Raw genomic sequence first — 9,223 nt, 5'->3', positions numbered from 1 at the left:
AGGTCTCTCTTGATTCTTCCATGAGAAATTTGGGTGATTTCTCCATGAAGAATTATAGGTGTTTCCATAGGGTTCTCCTAAGTAATTCACCTCTTCCATTGAAGGGTTCTCAGGATCATAGGCTTCTTCTTCAGATGAAGCATCCTTAGTACTGCTTGGTGCATTTTGCATTCCAGACAGACTTTGAGAAATCAAATTGACTTGTTGGGTCAATATCTTATTCTGAGCCAGAATGGCATTCAGAGCATCAATCTCAAGAACTCCTTTCTTCTGATTAGTCCCACTGTTCACAGGATTCCTTTCAGAAGTGTACATGAATTGGTTATTTGCAACCATTTCAATTAGCTCTTGAGCTTCTGTAGGCGTCTTCTTCAAATGAAGAGATCCTCCAGCAGAGCTATCCAAAGCATCTTGGATAGTTCAGAGAGACCATCATAGAAAATACCTATGATGCTCCATTCAGAAAGCATGTCTGAGGGACATTTTCTGATCAATTGTTTGTATCTTTCCCAAGCTTCATAGAGGGATTCTCCATCCTTCTGTCTGAAGGTTTGGACTTCCACTCTAAGCTTACTCAATTTTTGAGGTGGAAAGAACTTTGCCAAAAAGGCATTGACTAGCTTTTCCCATGAGTCCAGGCTTTCTTTAGGTTGTGAGTCCAACCATGTCCTAGCTCTGTCTCTTACAGCAAAAGGGAATAGCATAAGTCTGTAGACCTCAGGGTCTACCCCATTAGTCTTGACAGTGTCACAGATTTGCAAGAATTCAGCTAAGAACTGATGAGGATCTTCCAATGGAAGTCCATGGAACTTGCAATTCTGTTGCATTAGAGAAACTAATTGAGGCTTAAGCTCAAAGTTGTTTGCTCCAATGGCAGGGATAGAGATGCTTCTCCCATAGAAGTCGGGGGTAGGTGCAGTAAAGTCACCCAGCACCTTCCTTGCATTGTTTGCATTGTTGTTGTTTTCGGCTGCCATGGGTTCTTCTTCTTTGAAGATTTCTGTTAGGTCCTCTATAGAGAATTGTGCCTTAGCTTCTCTTAGCTTTCGCTTCAAGGTCCTTTCAGGTTCAGGGTCAGCTTCAACAAGAATGCCTTTGTCTCTGCTCCTGCTCATATGAAAGAGAAGAAAACAAGAAAATGTGGAATCCTCTATGTCACAGTATAGAGATTCCTTGAGGTGTCAGAAGAACAGAAAAATAGAAGAAGGAGGTAGGAAATTCGAACTTATCAAAGAAGATGGAGTTCGAATTTTGCATTAAGGAATAGTGTTAGTCCATAAATGGAAGGATGTGAGAAGAGAGGAAGAAATTTTCGAAAATTAAGTTATAAAGATTTTAAAAACATTTTGAAAGTTGATTGATAATTTTCGAAAATTAAGAGTGGGAAAGAGATCAAGTAATTTTTGAAAAAGATTTTGAAATTAGAAAACAAAAAGATTTGATTAAAAACTATTTTGAAAAAGATGAGGTTAAGAAGATATGATTGGTTTTAAAAAGATGTGATTGAGAAAATATGATTTGAAAACAATTTTAAAAAAGATTTAAAAAAATTAATGACTTGCCTAACAAGAAAATATATGATTCAAACATTAAACCTTTCTCAACAGAAAAGGCAACATACTTGAAATGTTCAATCAAATCATTAATTGTTAGCAAGTATCTTTGAAAAAGGAAAGAAATTGATTTTGAAAACATTTGATTGAAAAGATATGATTTGAAAAAGATTTGATTTTGAAAAACTTTGAAAACTTGAAAAAAAAAATTGATTTGAAAACAAAATCCTCCCCCATGTGCCATCCTGGCGTTAAACGCCCAGAATGGTGCACATTCTGGCGTTTAACGCCCAAAACTATACCCTTTTGGGCGTTAAACGCCCAACCAGGTACCCTGGCTGGCGTTTAAACGCCAGTCTGTCCTTCTTCACTGGGCGTTTTGAACGCCCAGCTTTTTCTGTGCAATTCCTCTGCTGTATGTTCTGAATCTTCAATTCTCTGTATTATTGACTTGAGAAGACACAAATTAAAAATATTTTTGGATTTTTAATAATCAAAATGCAGCTAAAGTCAAATAACAATGCATGCAAGACACCAAACTTAGCAGTTTGTATACTACTGACACTAATGAGAATGCATATGAGACACACAAAACACTCAAGTCAAGAGAATTTAAAGATTAGAGTAAGAAATCATCAACAACATCTTGAAGATCCTTAAGACACATGAATGAATGCATGCAATTGACACCAAACTTAAAATGAGACACTAGACTCAAACAAGAAATTTTTGGATTTTATGATTTTGTAATTTTTTTTGTGCTTTTTCGAAAATTATATGAAAAGAAAATAAAGGTATCAAAATTCTTAATAAGAATTCCAGGAATCATGCAATGTTAGTCTAAAGCTTTAGTCTAAAGGAATTAGACATGGCTAGCCAAGCTTCAGCAGGACATTGCATTCAAGAGCTAAATTGATGAGAATCAATCAGCTTTGGTGATGATAAGAACATCACCTTGAAACACTAGAATTCATTCTTAAGAACTCTGAAGAAAAATACCTAATCTAAGCAACAAGATGAGCCGTCAGTTGTCCATACACAAAACAATCCCCGGCAACGGCGCCAAAAACTTGGTGCGCGAAATTGTGATCACTACACAACTTTGCACAACTAACCAGCAAGTGCACTGGGTCGTCCAAGTAATAAACCTTACGTGAGTAAGGGTCGATCCCACGGAGATTGTTGGTATGAAGCAAGCTATGGTCACCTTGTAAATCTTAGTCAGGCAGACTCAAATGGGTATAGTGATATACGAATAAAGCATAAAGATAAAGATAGAGGTACTTATGTAATTCATTGGTAGGAACTTCAGATAAGCGTATGAAGATGCCTTCCCTTCCGTCTCTCTGTTTTCCTACTGTCTTCATCCAATCCTTCTTACTCCTTTCCATGGCAAGCTTATGCAAGGGTTTCACCGTTGTCAGTGGCTACCTCCCATCCTCTCAGTGAAAATGTTCCTATGCTCTGTCACAGCATATGGCTAATCAGCTGTCGGTTCTCGGTCAGGCCGGAATAGAATCCAGTGATTCTTTTGCGTCTGTCACTAACGCCCCGCCTGCTAGGAGTTTGAAGCATGTCACAGTCATTCAATCATTGAATCCTACTCAGAATACCACAGACAAGGTTAGACCTTCCGGATTCTCTTGAATGCCACCATCAGTTCTCGCCTATACCACAAAGACTCCGGTTAAAGAATCCAAGAGATAAACATTAGAGCCTCGTTTGCTTGTAGAACAAGAGTGGTTGTCAGTCACTTTGTTCATGAGTGAGAATGATGATGAGCGTCACATAATCATCACATTCATCATGTTCTTGGGTGCAAATGAATATCTTGGACAAAGAACAAGCGGAATTGAATAGAAGAACAATAGTAATTGCATTAATACTCGAGGTACAGCAGAGCTCCACACCTTAATCTATGGTGTGTAGAAACTCCACCGTTGAAAATACATAAGAACAAGGTCTAGGCATGGCCGTGAGGCCAGCCTCCCAATAATCTAAGAACTAGATGTCCAAAGATTGATCTAGAGATCTAAAGTGATCAAAAGATGAAAATACAATAGTAAGAGGTCCTATTTATAAGAAACTAGTAGCCTAGGGTGTACAGAGATGAGTAAATGACATAAAAATCCACTTCCGGGCCCACTTGGTGTGTGCTTGGGCTGAGCAATGAAGCAATTTCGTGTAGAGACTCTTCTTGGAGTTAAACACCAGCTTTTATGCCAGTTTGGGCGTTTAACTCCCATTTAGGTGCCAGTTCCGGCGTTTAACGCTGGGATTTCTGAGCGTGACTTTGAACGCCGGTTTGGGCCATCAAATCTTGGGCAAAGTATGGACTATCATATATTTCTGGAAAGCCCAGGATGTCTACTTTCCAACTCCGTTGAGAGCGCGCCAATTGGGCTTCTGTAGCTCCAGAAAATCCACTTCGAGTGTAGGGAGGTCAGAATCCAACAGCATCTGCAGTCCTTTTCAGTCTCTGGATCAGATTTTTGCTCAGGTCCCTCAATTTCAGCCAGAAAATACCTGAAATCACAGAAAAACACACAAACTCATAGTAAAGTCCAGAAAAGTAAATTTTAACTAAAAACTAATAAAAATATACTAAGAACTTAACTAAAACTACTAAAAACATACTAAAAACAATGCCAAAAAGGGTACAAATTATCCGCTCATCACAACACCAAACTTAAATTGTTGCTTGTCCCCAAGCAACTGAAAATCAAATAAGATAAAAAGAAGAGAATATACTATAGACTCCAAATTATCAATGAAACTTAGCTCCAAATTAGATGAGCGGGACTAGTAGCTTTTTGCCTCCAAACAGTTTTGGCATCTCACTTTATCCTTTGAAATTCAGAATGATTGGCTTCTTTAGGAACTCAGAATCCAAATAGTGTTATTGATTCTCCTAGTTAAGTATGATGATTCTTGAACACAGCTACTTATTGAGTCTTGGCCGTGGCCCAAAGCACTCTGTCTTCCAGTATTACCACCGGATACATACATGCCACAGACACTTAATTGGGTGAACCTTTTCAGATTGTGACTCAGCTTTGCTAAAGTCCCCAATTAGAGGTGTCCAGGGTTCTTAAGCACACTCTTTTTGCCTTGGATCACAACTTTATTTCTTTCTTTTTCTTTCCCTTTTTTTTTCTCCTTTTTTTTCGTTTTTCTCCTTCTTTTTCTCCTTTTTTTGTATTCACTGCTTTTTCTTGCTTCAAGAATCATGTTTATGATTTTTCAGATCCTCAGTAACATGTCTCCTTTTTCATCATTCTTTCAAGAGCCAACAATTTTAACATTCATGAACAACAAATTCAAAAGACATATGCACTGTTCAATCATACATTCAGAAAACAAAAAGTATTGTCACCACATCAAACTAATTAAGCTAGTTTTAAAGATGAATTCGAAATCCTGTACTTCTTGTTCTTTTGTAATAAAAACAGTTTTCTTTTAAGAAAGGTGATGGATTCATAGGACATTCATAACTTTAAGGCATAGACACTAAGACACTAATGATCATAAGACACAAACATAGCCAAACATAAGCATGAAAATTTTGAAAAACAGAAAATATAGAACAAGGAGATTAAAGAACGGGTCCACCTTAGTGATGGCGGCTCTTTCTTCCTCTTGAAGATCCTATGGAGTGCTTGAGCTCCTCAATGTCTCTTCCTTGTCTTTGTTGCTCCTCTCTCATGATTCTTTGATCTTCTCTAATTTCATGGAGGATGATGGAGTGTTCTTGATGCTCCACCCTTAGTTATCCCATGTTGGAACTCAGTTCTCCTAGGGAGGTGTTCAGTTGCTCCCAATAGTTTTGTGGAGGAAAGTGCATCCCTTGAGGCATCTCAGGGATCTCATGATGAGTGGGGTCTCTTGTGTGCTCCATCCTTTTCTTAGTGATGGGCTTATCCTCATCAATGGGGATGTCTCCCTCTATGTCAACTCCAACTGAATAACAGAGGTGACAAATGAGATGAGGAAAGGCTAACCTTGCTAAGGTAGAGGACTTGTCCGCCACCTTATAGAGTTCTTGGGCTATAACCTCATGAACTTCCACTTTTTCTCCAATCATGATGCTATGAATCATGATGGCCCGGTCTACAGTAACTTCGGACCGGTTGCTAGTGGGAATGATTGAGCGTTGGATAAACTCCAACCATCCTCTAGCCACGGGTTTGAGGTCATGCCTTCTCAATTGAACCGGCTTGCCTCTTGAATCTCTCTTCCATTGAGCGCCCTCTTCACATATGACTGTGAGGACTTGGTCCAACCTTTGATCAAAGTTGACCCTTCTAGTGTAAGGGTGTTCATCCCCTTGCATCATGGGCAAATTGAATGCCAACCTTACACTTTCCGGACTAAAATCCAAGTATTTCCCCCGAACCATAGTAAGATAATTCTTTGGGTCCAGGTTCACACTTTGATCATGGTTCTTGGTGATCCATGCATTGGCATAGAACTCTTGAACCATTAAGATTCCGACTTGTTGAATGGGATTGGTAAGAATTTCCCAACCTCTTCTTCGGATCTCATGTCGAATCTCCGGATATTCACCCTTTTTGAGTGAAAAAGGGACCTCGGGGATCACCTTCTTCAAGGCCACAACTTCATAGAAGTGGTCTTCATGCACCCTTGAGATGAATCTTTCCATCTCCCATGACTCGGAGGTAGAAGCTTTTGCCTTCCCTTTCCTCTTTCTAGAGGTTTCTCCGGCCTTGGATGCCATAAATGGTTATGGAAAAACGAAAAAGCAACGCTTTTACCACACCAAACTTAAAAGGTTTGCTCGTCCTCGAGCAAAAGAAGAAAGAAGAGAGTAGAAGAAGAAGAAATAAGGAAGAAGGGAATGGCTTTGTGTTCGGCCAAAGAGGGGGAGAAGTGGTGTTTAGGTTGTGTGAAAATGAAGGGGTGAAGAAGGGTATATATAGGAGAAGGGGGGTGATGGTTCGGTCAAGTGAGGGTGGGTTTGGGTGGGAAAGTGGTTTGAATTTGAATGGTGAGGTAGGTGGGGTTTTATGAAGGATGGATGTGAGTGGTGAAGAGGAAGAAGGGATTTGATAGGTGAAGGGTTTTTGGGGAAGAGGAGTTGAGGTGATTGGTGAATGGGTGAAGAAGAGAGAGAGAGTGGTGGGGTTGGTGGGGATCCTGTGGGGTCCACAGATCCTGTGGTGTCAAGGAAAAGTCATCCCTGCACCAAATGGCATTCAAAATCACGTTTTGAGCCATTTCTGGCGTTAAACGCCGGGCTGGTGCCCATTCCTGGCGTTTAACGCCAGGTTCTTGCCCTTTTCTGGCGTTTAACGCCAGTCTGGTGCCTCTTTCTGGCGTTAAACGCCCAGAATGGTGCCAGACTGGGCGTTAAACGCCCACCTGCTAGCCTTACTGGCGTTTAAACGCCAGTAAGTTCTTCCTCCAGGGTGTGCTATTTTTCTTCCTGTTTTTCATTCTGTTTTTGCTTTTTCAATTGATTTTGTGACTTCTCATGATCATTAACCTACAAAAAACATAAAATAACAAAAGAAAATAGATAAAATATAACATTGGGTTGCCTCCCAACAAGCGCTTCTTTAATGTCAGTAGCTTGACAGATGGCTCTCATGGAGCCTCACATTTTGTCAGAGCAATGTTGGAACCTCCCAACACCAAACTTAGAGTTTGAATGTGTGGGTTCAATACCAAACTTAGAGTTTGGTTGTGGCCTCCCAACACCAAACTTAGAGTTTGACTGTGGGGGCTCTGTTTGACTCTGATTTGAGAGAAGCTCTTCATGCTTCCTCTCCATGATGACAGATGGATATCCTTGAGCCTTAAACACCAAGGATTCTTCATTCACTTGAATGATCAACTCTCCTCTATCAACATCAATCACAGCCTTTGCTGTGGCCAGGAAGGGTCTGCCAAGGATGATGGTTTCATCCATGCACTTCCCAGTCTCTAGGATTATGAAATCCGCAGGGATGTAATGGTTTTCAATCTTCACCAAAACATCCTCTACAAGTCCATGAGCTTGTTTTCTTGAGTTGTCTGCCATCTCTAATGAGATTCTTGCAGCTTGCACCTCAAAGATCCCTAGCTTCTCCATTACAGAGAGAGGCATGAGGTTTACACTTGACCCTAAGTCACACAGAGCCTTCTTGAAGGTCATGTTGCCTATGGTACAAGGTATTGAAAACTTCCCAGGATCTTGTCTCTTTTGAGGTAATTTCTGCCTAGACAAGTCATCCAGTTCTTTGGTGAGCAAAGGAGGTTCATTCTCCCAAGTCTCATTTCCAAATAACTTGTCATTTAGCATCATGATTGCTCCAAGGTATTTAGCAACTTGCTCTTCAGTGACATACTCATCCTCTTCAGAGGAAGAATACTCATCAGAGCTCATGAAAGGCAGAAGTAAGTCCAATGGAATCTCTATGGTCTTATTTTGAGCCTCAGATTCCCATGGTTCCTCATTGGGGAACTCAATGGAGGTCAGTGCACGCCCACTGAGGTCTTCCTCAGTGGCGTTCACTTCCTCTCCTTCCTCTCCAAATTCGGCCATGTTGATGGCCTTGCACTCTCCTTTTGGATTTTCTTCTGTGTTGCTTGGGAGAGTACTAGGAGGGAGTTCAGTAACTTTCTTGCTCAGCTGTCCCACTTGTGCCTCCAATTTCCTAATGGAGGACCTTGTTTCAGTCATGAAACTTTGAGTGGTTTTGATTAGATCAGAGACCATGGTTGCTAAGTCAGAGGGGTTCTGCTTAGAATTCTCTGTCTGTTGCTGAGAAGATGATGGAAAAGGCTTGCCATTGCTAAACCTGTTTCTTCCACCATTATTGTTATTGAAACCTTGTTGAGGTCTCTCTTGATTCTTCCATGAGAAATTTGGGTGATTTCTCCATGAAGAATTATAGGTGTTTCCATAGGGTTCTCCTAAGTAATTCACCTCTTCCATTGAAGGGTTCTCAGGATCATAGGCTTCTTCTTCAGATGAAGCATCCTTAGTACTGCTTGGTGCATTTTGCATTCCAGACAGACTTTGAGAAATCAAATTGACTTGTTGGGTCAATATCTTATTCTGAGCCAGAATGGCATTCAGAGCATCAATCTCAAGAACTCCTTTCTTCTGATTAGTCCCACTGTTCACAGGATTCCTTTCAGAAGTGTACATGAATTGGTTATTTGCAACCATTTCAATTAGCTCTTGAGCTTCTGTAGGCGTCTTCTTCAAATGAAGAGATCCTCCAGCAGAGCTATCCAAAGCATCTTGGATAGTTCAGAGAGACCATCATAGAAAATACCTATGATGCTCCATTCAGAAAGCATGTCTGAGGGACATTTTCTGATCAATTGTTTGTATCTTTCCCAAGCTTCATAGAGGGATTCTCCATCCTTCTGTCTGAAGGTTTGGACTTCCACTCTAAGCTTACTCAATTTTTGAGGTGGAAAGAACTTTGCCAAAAAGGCATTGACTAGCTTTTCCCATGAGTCCAGGCTTTCTTTAGGTTGTGAGTCCAACCATGTCCTAGCTCTGTCTCTTACAGCAAAAGGGAATAGCATAAGTCTGTAGACCTCAGGGTCTACCCCATTAGTCTTGACAGTGTCACAGATTTGCAAGAATTCAGCTAAGAACTGATGAGGATCTTCCAATGGAAGTCCATGGAACTTGCAATTCTGTTGCATTA

At 40.5% G+C, this 9,223-nt stretch overlaps 2 non-coding genes across 2 annotated transcripts; both read left to right on the top strand.

Moving 5' to 3' along the window:
* Positions 1-464: 464 nt before the first annotated feature.
* LOC130937896 (small nucleolar RNA R71) lies at positions 465-572 on the top strand. Its single transcript, XR_009069088.1, has one exon. It is a non-coding gene; the product is annotated as a small nucleolar RNA R71 (small nucleolar RNA).
* An 8,286-nt stretch (positions 573-8,858) lies between these two features.
* Positions 8,859-8,966, top strand: LOC130937894 (small nucleolar RNA R71). Its single transcript, XR_009069087.1, has one exon. It is a non-coding gene; the product is annotated as a small nucleolar RNA R71 (small nucleolar RNA).
* Positions 8,967-9,223: the final 257 nt, after the last annotated feature.

Source organism: Arachis stenosperma, chromosome 6 (genome assembly GCF_014773155.1).
Source record: "Arachis stenosperma cultivar V10309 chromosome 6, arast.V10309.gnm1.PFL2, whole genome shotgun sequence".
Classification (NCBI taxonomy): domain Eukaryota; kingdom Viridiplantae; phylum Streptophyta; class Magnoliopsida; order Fabales; family Fabaceae; genus Arachis; species Arachis stenosperma.
The sequence above is the reverse complement of the archived record's forward strand: the minus strand, read 5'-3'. Positions and strand labels throughout refer to the sequence as shown.